This window comes from Rhinatrema bivittatum, chromosome 3, assembly GCF_901001135.1.
Source record: "Rhinatrema bivittatum chromosome 3, aRhiBiv1.1, whole genome shotgun sequence".
NCBI classification, from domain to species: domain Eukaryota; kingdom Metazoa; phylum Chordata; class Amphibia; order Gymnophiona; family Rhinatrematidae; genus Rhinatrema; species Rhinatrema bivittatum.
Window position 1 is genome coordinate 477,795,859 of NC_042617.1, and position 13,223 is coordinate 477,809,081.

Genomic DNA, 13,223 nt, shown 5'->3' on the forward strand with positions numbered 1-13,223 from the left:
TTCCTTTCTTACACACACCACATACACACACAGAAGCACCATTCCTTTCTCACATACACACACACACACACACACACACACACACAGAAGCACCCTCCCTATCTCACATACATGAAGCACCTTCCCTGTCACTCACCCAGAAGCACCATTCCTTTCTCACATAAACACACACAGAAGCACCATTCCTTTTTCACATACACACGACATACACACACAGAGAAGCACCATTCCTTTCCACATACACACACACAGAAGCTCCATTCCTTTCTCACATATACACCACATACACACACACAGAAGCACCATTCCTTTCTCACATACACATACACAGAAGCACCCTTCCGATCTCAAATACATATATACACAAAGGCCCCCAACTGAATAGCTTGTCTCCATCAGCAGCTGACTGCGCCGGTCTTCATTTCGCCAGCGGCAGCTGGCAGTGGCCATCTTCTTTTCTTTGGCCTGGACTCGGGTGGTGGCTGGCTGCGCCGATCTTGTTTTCTTTGGCGCCGCCAGCCTGTTCTCTGTTGGTGGCTGACTGCGCCGGTCTTCATTTCTCCGGCTGCGGCCATCTTCATTTCACCGGCGGAGGCTGGCAGCAGCCATCTTCTTTTATTCGGCCCCGCCGGCCTGGTCTCTTCATTTCTTTGGCCTGGCATCCTCAATGGCCTGGAGCAGAGGAGGCCACGTGATCAGCTAGTCCGGCCCACCGGGGGAAGCCCGATCCCCCATAGGCCAATTTGCCCCTACTCTCACATGGTCTTCTATTTCAAACGGCCACTAAAACACTGCAGCACAAACAAAAAGAATGAAACTAATGATATGTTGTAGGGATGTGAATTGTTTTCCATATCGTCTTAACGATAGAAATCGTGTGGCAGGGCAAGAAAATCGTCTTAGGCACGATTTTTTAGTTAAAAAATCGTTAAAAATCGTTTTTTCCGATTAGTGCGCACTAACTCGAGTTAGCCTCTCACTAGTAATGCAGGGAGGGAGCTGTCTCAGACTTCACCATCCTCCCCCCCCCCCTCACCCACACACCATTCACTAGCTGGGACATGGGGGAAGTCAGGAGTGAGGGTCAGGCAGCTCCCCCCTGTCTGTGAAGCCAGCCTCTCACTAGTAATGCAGGGAGGGAGCTGTCTCAGACTTCACCATCCTCCCCCCCCCCCCCCCTCACCCACACACCATTCACTAGCTGGGACATGGGGGAAGTCAGGAGTGAGGGTCAGGCAGCTCCCCCCCTGTCTGTGAAGCCAGCCTCTCACTAGTAATGCAGGGAGGGAGCTGTCTCAGACTTCACCATCCTCCCCCCCCCCCTCACCCACACACCATTCACTAGCTGGGACATGGGGGAAGTCAGGAGTGAGGGTCAGGCAGCTCCCCCCTGTCTGTGAAGCCAGCCTCTCACTAGTAATGCAGGGAGGGAGCTGTCTCAGACTGGTATCAGGGTTAGGGCACTGTGTGCAGGAAGATCACAACACTCCTGGTATTAATAGGGATAGGGCACTGTAAGAGATGACTGTAGTAGATTGAATAAAGATCTGATGTTTCTGCTCTCCTCACACCAAACAAAAACAACACACAAGCAGAGAAGCCCTTCTTACAAAGCTGAGCTAGTGAGTTAAGTAGGAGGAAAAGTAAACATACTGGTGCCAGTGTGGCTACTTAAAAAATACACTTACCAACAATCAATTACATATATTTGAACTGTGTACAGTTCCAGCCAGGACCACCTTTCTAAAATGCACAGTGATTGGCAAATTCAACATGCACTAGCATTTCAGGTGCCTGCTAACAAAAATAATAAACAAACAAGTTCTAGTCAGGTGAGTGCTGATCATTACATTACTTTTTTTGTCAAGCTTCCAACTGTTTCCATTTCACATCCCCCCAACCATATTGGTAACATCAATAGATAAGAGCACAGCCAGCCAATAGGAATACATACATACATATTCATTCCTAAGTGACCTTTACTGACCTGGGAAGTGTGAACACTTTGTTTCATTTTCTGTTGGTGTTCGTTAGTTTCCAGTTCCATTTCCCATCCCCCCAACCATCACCTCAGTGGTAACCTTTGTAACATCAATAGATAAGAGGGCAGCCAGCCAATAGGAACACATATTCATTCCTAACTGACCTTCAGTGACCTGGAAAGTGTTTATTTGTATCATTTTCAGTTAGTGCGCACTAAATCGAGTTAGTGCGCACTAACGGGGAGTTAGTGCGCACTAACTCGAGTTAGTGCGCACTAACACGATTTAACGATTTTTAACGATAAATCGTTAGAATTTCTATTGTATCGTGTTCTATAACGATTTAAGACGATATAAACATTATCGGACGATAATTTTAATCGTTGAAAAACGATTCACATCCCTAATATGTTGCATTCATGGGGGTTTGCCATGCATTTCGCGGACCCACAAATGCAACATATAGGGACCTATAAGTTGCGGATTGCGCATTTGTTGAAAACGAATGCACATCTCTAATCTTTATTCATTTCCTTTCCCTCCTCTCCCCTCCCCATTGTTTCTCTCTTCACTACTTTTCCCCTTTTCCTCTTTGATTCTCTTGCCTGACCCTCTCTCTCTCTCTCTCTCTAAGATGCTGCATCTCCAACTAACCCCCTTTTCCTTTTCTTATTCTCCATTCCACGAGCATACATCTACCGGGTTGCTCAGAAAAGAGAGCATCCCAAGCAGATAGGCGGTGGAAAATGTAAGATGCAGCAGCAGGTAAAAGTGAGATAGCATTCAGCACTCTGAGGAGAAGGGAGGGTAAAATGAAGTACAGTAGCAATAGCCCAGGCATATGGGATAATAAATTGCAGTGATAGATCAAGAAGGGACAGACAATGTGTAGTGACCCTTTATGGGAGACAGGAAAGAGAGATCATGAATGGGAATAAATTCCAGGGGACAATGGGAAGGACAGAGTCTGACAGCCCAGAGAGGTGATGGGCATGAGAGGAAGAAGGAAGCAGAAGCAATGATCCTGCTTTTGTGTGTCTCTATAGGGAACCACACATTTTGCTGCAAATCAGCTCCTAAATATTTAAAATGAAAGAAACACTACCGATTTCTCTTCATGCTTTTTCAGATCTGCTCTATGATTAGGCTATGCAACTAAGGAATAGTTAGGAGTGATGAGGCAGAATATAATAAAAACATATTTCTAACACTTATGTTTTGTAGCATCAATATACAAACTATAGAATTGCAAAATTATCTTTAGTTGAAATATTATAATATTCTCCACACCCACAACCTCAAAACTGTTATTCAAGCCACATTAACATCTAAGCTAGATTACTGCAATTCCCTGTATCTTGACCTTCCTTCCTCCTCTATCAGACCCCTCCAGATACTGCAAAATGCCACAGCATGGATCATTAGCAATGCACGCAAATCAGATCATATTACCCCTATCCTTAAAAACCTTCACTGTCTCCCTATCTCCTCCCGCATCTTGTTCAAAACCATCACCATTATACACAAAGTTATCTACAACCTCAACTCCTCCTGGCTTAATGAACCCCTCCAACCCACACAATCATCACGCCCGACCAGAACAATTCATAAATGTACCCTGCTAGTTCCCTCTCTCAAGAAAGCCCTCCTCTCGGCTACTAGGAATTGCACCTTCTCAATTGCCGGCCCTAAGCTCTGGAATGATCTACCGCCCAACCTTCGTATGGAACCCTGCCCCTTCAAATTCAGAAAACAGCTAAAAACATGGCTCTTTCATCAAGCCTTCCCGGATTAACATTCTTGACCCCTCGTTATCTCCATTGACCCCCCGGTAACATTCATAACCCCTTTTATATTTTGTATATTTTGTATAATTGCCTCCACCTCACACTGACCTCCGGCTCCATTTGTATATTATGTACTCTTACACCTTTAATTAACCTTGTTACAGTTCCTCTCGCCTTCTCTCCTTTCTATCTAACTTTGGGGTCATCCCCTCCGACCCCCTGTTCTTAGTTCTCCCCCTCCCCTCCCCCTGTTATTTGTATTTTCTACCTTTTGTTATTATGTAAACCGATATGATGTGTATTTTAATGTCGGTATAGAAAAGCTGTGAAATAAATAATAAAATTATGGAAATTAAGATGAATAGATACTTTAAAGAATTCATCCCATACTCCCTACACCTTCAGTTCCATCCTAGTTTTAATAAACCCCTAACATAAAAATTGAAGTACATATAGTTCAAACACCAAGGTAAAACTTTCTGTGTGCATGGTATTTATGAAAAAAATATTGCAATGCACTTGGTTACAAAGTCCCTTGCCTCCAAATATTCTATACTTTAACAGTGAGCATAGATTAAATAACTTCTCAGTGTAAAACATGAGTGGTGAAGGTGGTTTAACACAGTAAATGTATGTAGAAAAAGACCTAAGTGGTCCATCCAGTCTGCCCAACAAGCTTTCTTTCTGTTTTTTTTTTTCTTTTATTCTTAGGGTAATTGTTGCTCTGTGCTGGTTACTCTATTCAACACAAGTTACCCTTTTGTCTCCATCATGCGGGATTCTGTGTATTTATCCCATGCCCTTTTGAATTCCTTTCCATGGGAGGGCATTCCATGCATCTAACAACCTTTCCATGAAGAAAAACTTCCTAATGTTGGTCCTAACTCAATTCTTTTGGAGGCTTTATATTATGACCCCTTGTTCTACAGTTTTCTTTCTATAGAAAAAGGTTTGATTCCTCTGCCTTACTAACACCTTGCATGCATTTAAAAGTCTATATCATGTCACCTCTGTCTCTCCTCTCCTGCAGTATATACATATTTAGATCATTCAGTCTCATCTCATAACTCTTTTGGTGCAGGTCCCACACCATTTTGGTTACCATTTTGAACATTGCCACCCAGATAAAGTAGTTTTGTGGTCTTCTCTCTTGGCTTTATTATTAGCCATGTAAGCAAAACATGCTTACTTAATGCTTTTGCTTCTGTATTTAATCAAAACATAAGAAAGATGAAATATTGCAGAAGCCAAACAGCCTTAACAATATACCAGTTGAGTCTCTCAGTGCATAGGTTTAATTAGCCTTGCAACAATGTATAGCACATGTTTAGATGTAAGAGAACAATATAATGCAATGATTCACCAAACTGGTCTATTAAATTTATCTGCAGCAGTTTTGAGACAAGTATGCTTATCTTTCCAAAAAATGCTTTCTTGAGTGATTTTCTTTCCTGTGGACTTTGAAAGCTGAAAAATCCTCATTTGCACTAAGAAAAGACGTGCTCTTTTCTGAATAATTTTCATTTTGCTGCTATACTGCTTTAATAAACATGGGAAAGCAATTCATCAAATGTACAGTATATGTATTTAAAGCGCAAAGGTTGATTTACTGGAAGAAAGGTCAGCCTTACAGACTGAAGGAAATTGTAATATGTGTGTGTAAGTAATGTTTCATGTGAGGTTGAGCTGAAATATAAGATACTCAAAGTGAACAATGAAAATTCAAGCATTCTCCAAACAAAATAATAAAGCTCTGACTGCCAACAGATGCAAGACATTTTCAACTTCATGCCACATATTTCTAGATTCTTTGCATTAGCTGAATTCTTAAGGCAGCAAACCTAGATTTATATGAAAATGTCAAAAGGCATTTTCAAATTGTTTCTGCCAAATTCCAGAGGTCCTACAATGGATAAATATCTCACAATATTCATAGTATGGCAAATATCTATAGATCTCTAAAGATATATTTTACATTTTTCAGATAATTGGCATGTGCCATGGAAACATTTTATACATATAGGAAGTATGATGTCTGTACTGAATTAGGGTATAGCATCAAATTAACTCCCATAAATAGGAATTTTCAAGTGATTCAGACACATTTTTTGCTGGTATTTATAGGGACTGCCTTTACACCAAATAATAGTTACTTCTACCTCAGGAAGGAATAAGTCTAGCTCACCTGACCAGGCAGCACCATTCATTTCAATAAAACTTTTTATGTATGTAACTCCCGGTCCACTTTCCCTCCTGAAATAAGGTAACAGCTGAGAGCTGAGAGGCCATTTAACATCCCAATGAGCTTTCAGGTCCTTTCCAACAAGGAAGATAGGAGAAAAGGGACAAGTTTCCAAGAATCGTAGAGGATAACTTTAAAAGATTTGCACGTGAGCCTATATTTGCATGCATATGGGCTCGCGTGCACATGCGCGTAAATTTTATATTGTGCGTGCATAATTGTGCACATAGTATAAAATACAGGTAACTTTTGCATGCACATTTCATGTGTATTTTGTGCATACTTTTGCTTGCAGTTTTTTGTTTGCATACAGATTTGTCTATCATGCACATCTATTCTTCTGTGAAGTGCAACTTCTGTTTTTTATGGGATGACTCATTCCATAATGCCACCATGAGCTTGCCAGCAAAATTTTCCCACCAGAGACGTTGCCCAACTGGCAACCCTAGTGACATAAGAGGATGCTATTCCAAACCTTGTATAACAAGGAACATCCAGGAAAACAAGCCAACTTGGAAATGCCTGCAGTGAGAGTTTAATAACTGAGCTTCATACCCACATGGGATATATAGATTGTGGGTAATAAGGGTGGAGGCTGCTGAGCATTTGCTTGGAGCATCACTATGGGGGTGGAGGCTGCTTATGGTGTTCATGGGAGTCACTAGGGGGCTATGGGGGTGTTGGATACTTATGGTGGGCATGGGGATCACTGGGGGAGCTATAGAGGTGTGGAGATGGAAGTGGGTCTGCTTAGGGTGGGCATAGGGATCACTAGGGGTCCCCAATGCAGCTTTATCAATAAGTATTTGTTGCCAATGAAATATAATGCAAGAGTGAAATTGTTGGCAAGGATAACAAGGGATGACTTAAACCAATAGTCAGAAGCATAATAAAGGTACAATGAAAAACTAAACTTCATCTGGGACATGTAATAGATTTAATGGTGGCTCCAATAACAAAGTCAATAAATGTAACCCCAATATTTAAAAAGGGCTCCAGGAGCAAACCAGAAAACTATAGACCAGTGAGCCTGACTTCAGTGCCGGGTAAAATAGTGGAAACTATTCTAAATATCAAAATCACAGAGCATATAGAAAGACATGGTTTAATGGAACACAGTCAGAATTGATTTACTTAAGGCAAGTCTTGCCTCACAAATCTCCTGTATTTTTTTAAGAGGTGAATAAACATGTGGACAAAGGTGAACTGGTAGATGTGGTGCATTTGGATTTTCAGAAGGCGTTCAACAAAGTCCTGCTGAGAGGCTTCTAAGAAAAATAAAAACTCATGGTATAAAAGATGATGTCCTTATGTGGATTCCAAGTTGGTTAAAAAACAGGAAACAGAGAGTAGGATTAAATGGTCAGTTTTCACAGTGGAAAAAGGTAAACAGTGGAGTGCCTTAGGGATCTGTACTTGGACCGGTTCTTTTTAATATATTTATAAATGATCTGGAAAGGGGTACAAGAAGTGATACAAAATTATGCAGAGTAGTTAAATCTCAGGTAGATTGTAATGAATTGCAGGAGCATCTTGTGAGGCTGGAAAATTTGTCTTCCAAATGGCAGATGAAATTTAATGTGGACAAGTGCAAAGTGATGCATATAGGGAAAAATAACCCTTGCTGTAGTTACACAATCTTAGGAGTTAGATTCTATCTTAGGAGTTAGGTTCTGTCTTACGAGTTACCACCCAGGAAAGAGATCTAGGCATCATAGTGGATAATGCATTAATATTGTCGGCCCAGTGTGCTGTGGCAATCAAAAAAGCAAACAAAATGTTAGGAATTATTAAGAAGGGAATGGAAAATAAAATGGAGGATGTCATAATGCCTCTGTATTGCTCCATGGTGAGACCTGTACACCTTGAATACTGTGTGCATTTCTGGTCACTGCATCTCAAAAAGAAAATAGCTGCACTGGAGAAAGTGCAGAGAAGGGTGACCAAATGATAATGGGCATGGAACGGCTGCCCTATGAGGAAAGGCTAAAGACGTTAGGTCTGTTCAGTTTGGAGAAGAGACGTCTGAGAGGGGATATGATAGAAGTCTACAAAATCATGAAAGGACTTGAACAAGTTAATGTAAATCAGTTATCTACTCTCTCAGATAATAGAAGGACCAGGGAGCACTCCATGAAGTTAGCAAGTAGTTCATTTAAAACAAATCGAAGAAAATTCTTTTTCACTCAGCACATAGTTAAGCGCTGGAATTCATTGCCAGAGTATGTGGTTACAGCAGTTTGTGCAAGTGGGTTTAAAAATGGTTTGGATAAGTTCCTATATGATAAATCCATAAACTGCTACAACAGAAATTAATAAACAATAGTAGCTCGTGATCTATCTAATGTTTGGGTACTTGCCAGGTACTTGTAACTTGGATTGACCACCATTGGAAACAGGATACTGGACTTGATTGACCCTTGGTCTGACCCAGTATGGCATATTTTATGTTCCTATATTCTTATGTTATTTTTACTGGGTGATTAGCCTTCTTGAAAATTCAGACAGTGCTGCTTGATGTGTATTGCTTATAGGATTTGCCATAGAAGCAGTCCTGTGCTTTTTTCCTTATGTCTGCTTATCAGTTCCCCAGACCATAAAGGTTATGGCCCATGTTAGTTGTTTTCTAAATTCAAGTCCCCTTTTCTCCTTGCTGTTGAATCAGAGACCAATTTTGCAGTTGTATCAAAAGCTTAAAGACTAGTAACCGGTCGACCTTATGATTTTACAGACCTACAGAGAGACTTTGCCATCCTACCCTCTGACACATATGCATTTATGCAACTTAGACATTTTCTGCAAAGCCTAAATTTCACACCTCATGATATCACCCAATCCCATAAAATTTTAAACTCCCTATTTGCAAAGAGCCCACAAAAGACTACAATCTCCTACCTTTCTTGAGTACTGAAATCACAGGCCTCATCATGACAACTAGACAGAATCTATAAAAAATGGAAGGAGTGGCCTCTATTTACATTATCCCAGCCCCTCTTCCAAAAACTATTTTCTACCATATCAGAGATATCTGAAAATATTATCCTACGAGAGACCCAATATAAATTTCTATGGCAAATTTATATCACTCCGCTACATGCCCACCAGATGCGGATAAATTCTATCAATATGTGCAATAAGAGTGGCCTAAAAGTCGGCACTTTTTATCATTGTTTCTGGGATTGCACACATATAACTCAATTTTGGGACCAAATACAAATTATTTGTGCACAAATGCTGCAGACTACACTACCTCTTCTACCAAATCTCTGGCTTTTTGGTGTATTTACTATGCTGGACCAACATTTAACAACGACTTACAAACTCTTCCTTCAAAAAGCAGGTGTAGTGGGAAAAAGAATAATACTACATAACTGGCTAGGGACTCACAGTCCATCTTACGAACACTGGTTCATGAAAATGATTCACGTCTGTTCCTTAGAACATGCAATAGCAAAAAATACCTCTGCAAAGAAATACGCAACAACCACTCTTCTGTGGTCTGGATTTACCAACCAGATAGCGCCATCCACTGGTTCATCGCAACTGATATAGGATTTCAGTACACACAACACCATAATACTAAAGTGTGGAAACAATCCAACATTAGGCTAGTTAAGACTACAATGTATAGCCCATAGAGTAAAGGGGTCATTCCTTGGTAATAGTCCATTATAACTTTATAACTCTACAATCTTATTATCAGTCTCATTAGTACCTGCTATGGTTCAGCATATGATAAGCCTATAACAGACAACCACTGGCTTCCCTTTTTTGGCATTCTCCATATGCGTTCTGGATGGCACATTTTCCATATGTATTCTATGTATGTATTATATACCATATGTATTGTATTATATTTTTCATGTATCTTAATATGGGGGATGAGTGTACAAGACAACTCATGAGTTGTTTGAGATACTGTACAGGAATAGAAGAGAGGGGAAGGGGTAGGGGTAAAAGGGAGGGAATGTAAATGGAAGTTACAGGGAAGTTTTAATGCAAAATTCAATGCGGATGTTCACTGTTATTAGCATGACAGATCCATACTTCTAACTTCAAGTTGCAACAATAACTGATATCTGCAGATAAGAAACATAACCACTCAATGGAGAGCACTCTGGCACAACCTTTGCAGGGATTATGCAGACTTATATAGACTGCTCTCACAGAAGACCTATATCTCTCTATATCCCTATATCTCAGATATCATGGGATTACTACTTCTATGATATTGACACTGTTGTTGTGGTTCACTTGTTTATCACTCTTATGATTATTATTATTAGTATTAGTATTAGTATCATCATTATTATTATGGCTATCTAAGTCAAATGGATGGAGACTAAATATTAAATATGCCATAGAAATGCAATTTATAGGCAGCTGAGCCTGGGCGAGGTGGAAAACCTATCCGGTGAGCAAAGATCTTGAATTTCCCGCCCCCTCTGACGCCTTCCGAGGGGAATCAGCGCCTACAAAAGCGGCGCTGTGAGACGCTGGGGCTGCAGCTGAGCCTGGGCGAGGTGGAAAACCTATCCGGTGAGCAAAGATCTTGAATTTCCCGCCCCCTCTGACGCCTTCCGAGGGGAATCAGCGCCTACAAAAGCGGCGCTGTGAGACGCTGGGGCTGCAGCTGAGCCTGGGCGAGGTGGAAAACCTATCCGGTGAGCAAAGATCTTGAATTTCCCGCCCCCTCTGACGCCTTCCGAGGGGAATCAGCGCCTACAAAAGCGGCGCTGTGAGATGCTGGGGCTGCAGCTGAGCCTGGGCGAGGTGGAAAACCTATCCGGTGAGCAAAGATCTTGAATTTCCCGCCCCCTCTGACGCCTTCCGAGGGGAATCAGCGCCTACAAAAGCGGCGCTGTGAGACGCTGGGGCTGCAGCTGAGCCTGGGCGAGGTGGAAAAACCTATCCGGTGAGCAAAGATCTTGAATTTCCCGCCCCCTCTGACGCCTTCCGAGGGGAATCAGTGCCTACAAAAGCGGCGCTGTGAGATGCTGGGGCTGCAGCTGAGCCTGGGCGAGGTGGAAAACCTATCCGGTGAGCAAAGATCTTGAATTTCCCGCCCCCTCTGATGCCTTCCGAGGGGAATCAGTGCCTACAAAAGCGGCGCTGTGAGACGCTGGGGCTGCAGCTGAGCGTGGGCGAGGTGGAAAACCTATCCGGTGAGCAAAGATCTTGAATTTCCCGCCCCCTCTGACGCCTTCCGAGGGGAATCAGCGCCTACAAAAGCGGCGCTGTGAGACACTGGGGCTGCAGCTGAGCCTGGGCGAGGTGGAAAACCTATCCGGTGAGCAAAGATCTTGAATTTCCCGCCCCCTCTGACGTCTTCCGAGGGGAATCAGCGCCTACAAAAGCGACGCCCTATGGCGCACCGCAGCCGCCGGCGCACCGCCAAAGCCGCGCGCGCCCCTTAGGCACGCGCGGCTTTGTCCGGCTTAGTCCGGAGTAGGACGGATTAGGCGGACACGTATCGCACAACTCAGCTGTCACAGAGGCACTTATAATCACAGCAGATTGGTATATAAGCGTCTCCTGCTTTGACTGTTTCTAAAATATTTATGCCTCCTAAACGTAAAGGGAGGATAAGGGTTTACCCCCCGGCACCCCTCCCATCTCCTATACAGCAGGAGATTGTACGCTATATGACCAACGCTGCCTTGAAAACTCCAGTAACCAAGGACTCTGCAGATTCAGTGAATTTGGGAGAAAACACTGGGTTAATAGACGAGGCTTCACTGAGTCCAAATCAAAGGCCACCACCAATGCAGAGAGGAAGTGAGGCCTCACCTGGGAGCAGCATGGAGCAGATAATATCCATCGGGACTAAGGTAAACTTGGTCGACTCTGCTGAGAGCCCTGCAGCCACGGAGGGGGCTGGTATTGAGACAACAGATTTTCTGATGCCCCGCCCAGCTCAATCGGCCGAGACTGGAAGGGGAAATGCTGTGACTGGTGGAGAGGCAATTGAGATCATAACGCCTCCTCAAGTGGTGACGCTAGATCTGTTGTGGGAGTTAATGACAAAAATGAATGGGAATATGCAAGGGCTGGAGAAAAAGATAGATAGCATGGCAGGGAATAATTCTCAGGAAGTGACAGAGATAAAAGAGGAAGTTAAGAAATCTGCCGATAGAATTCAAAAGTTAGAAGATAGAGAGAAAAAGAACCAGGAATTTCAAGCTATAGTAGCTAAAGATAGGGAATACTTGTTTAGAAGATTGGAAACCTCTGAAAATAACTCCAAATGATTAAACCTAAGATTGCTAAATTTTCCCAGGGTGGTTGGACAAGTTCCCATGGAAACTTTACATCAATTTTTCCAGGAAGCTTTGTTATTCTCTTTAGAGGAATTACCTGTAATTAGTGTATGCTATTTTTTACCAAAAAGAAACCCTGTAGTAAATACTTTGGAGTTACCTTTTCAAGGAAACCTCTCGAATTTCTTGGAGAATTCCAAAAGGGTAATAGATAGGGGGGTATTATTAGTTACCTTTCAAAATTTTCTAGACCTAAATAAGGTAATGAGGAAATATTTCTCAGCTTACCCTATATCCTTTTGTGATAATGTGGTAAAAATTTTTCCAGACTTATCCTATGCTACACAGCAAAAAAGAAAAGAGTTTTTGACCTACCGGCAAGAGGCGATTAGTATGGGTTTTTCCTATGTCCTGAAATTCCCTTGCAAATGCATGTTAAAGAAAGAGCAAGATGTGTTTGTATTTTTCCTACCCGAGCAATTAAAGAATTTCATCGAGCAAAGAAGACTAGTTACATCTTCCCCACTGTCTAGTGTGTAGATAAAATATATATTCAAGAGCTAGCTGTGAATAAGATTTATAGAAGTATAATTCTAATTTCCTTATTTGCTCCCATATCTGAGCCTCTGTTTGAAGTTAGATGTTGGGTAAATATTTCCATTTGATGAAGAAAATAATAAGGAGAAATAAGTTGAATTAATTGTTTGAGTGAATTACTATGAGATTTTATTATTATTTCTGTAAGTAAATGTATAAAATCAATAAAGATATAAATTATAAAAAAAAAAGAAATGCAATTTATAAGTCATGTATTATCTTTGACACTTTAATAAAAATAAATTAAAAAAAAAAAAAGCTTAAAGACTTAGTGGTTAAGGGTAGTAACCGCCATGCTAGCAAGTTACCCCCATGCAACTTTTTCTTTATTTCCATCCTCTAGCCTTTAAGGATC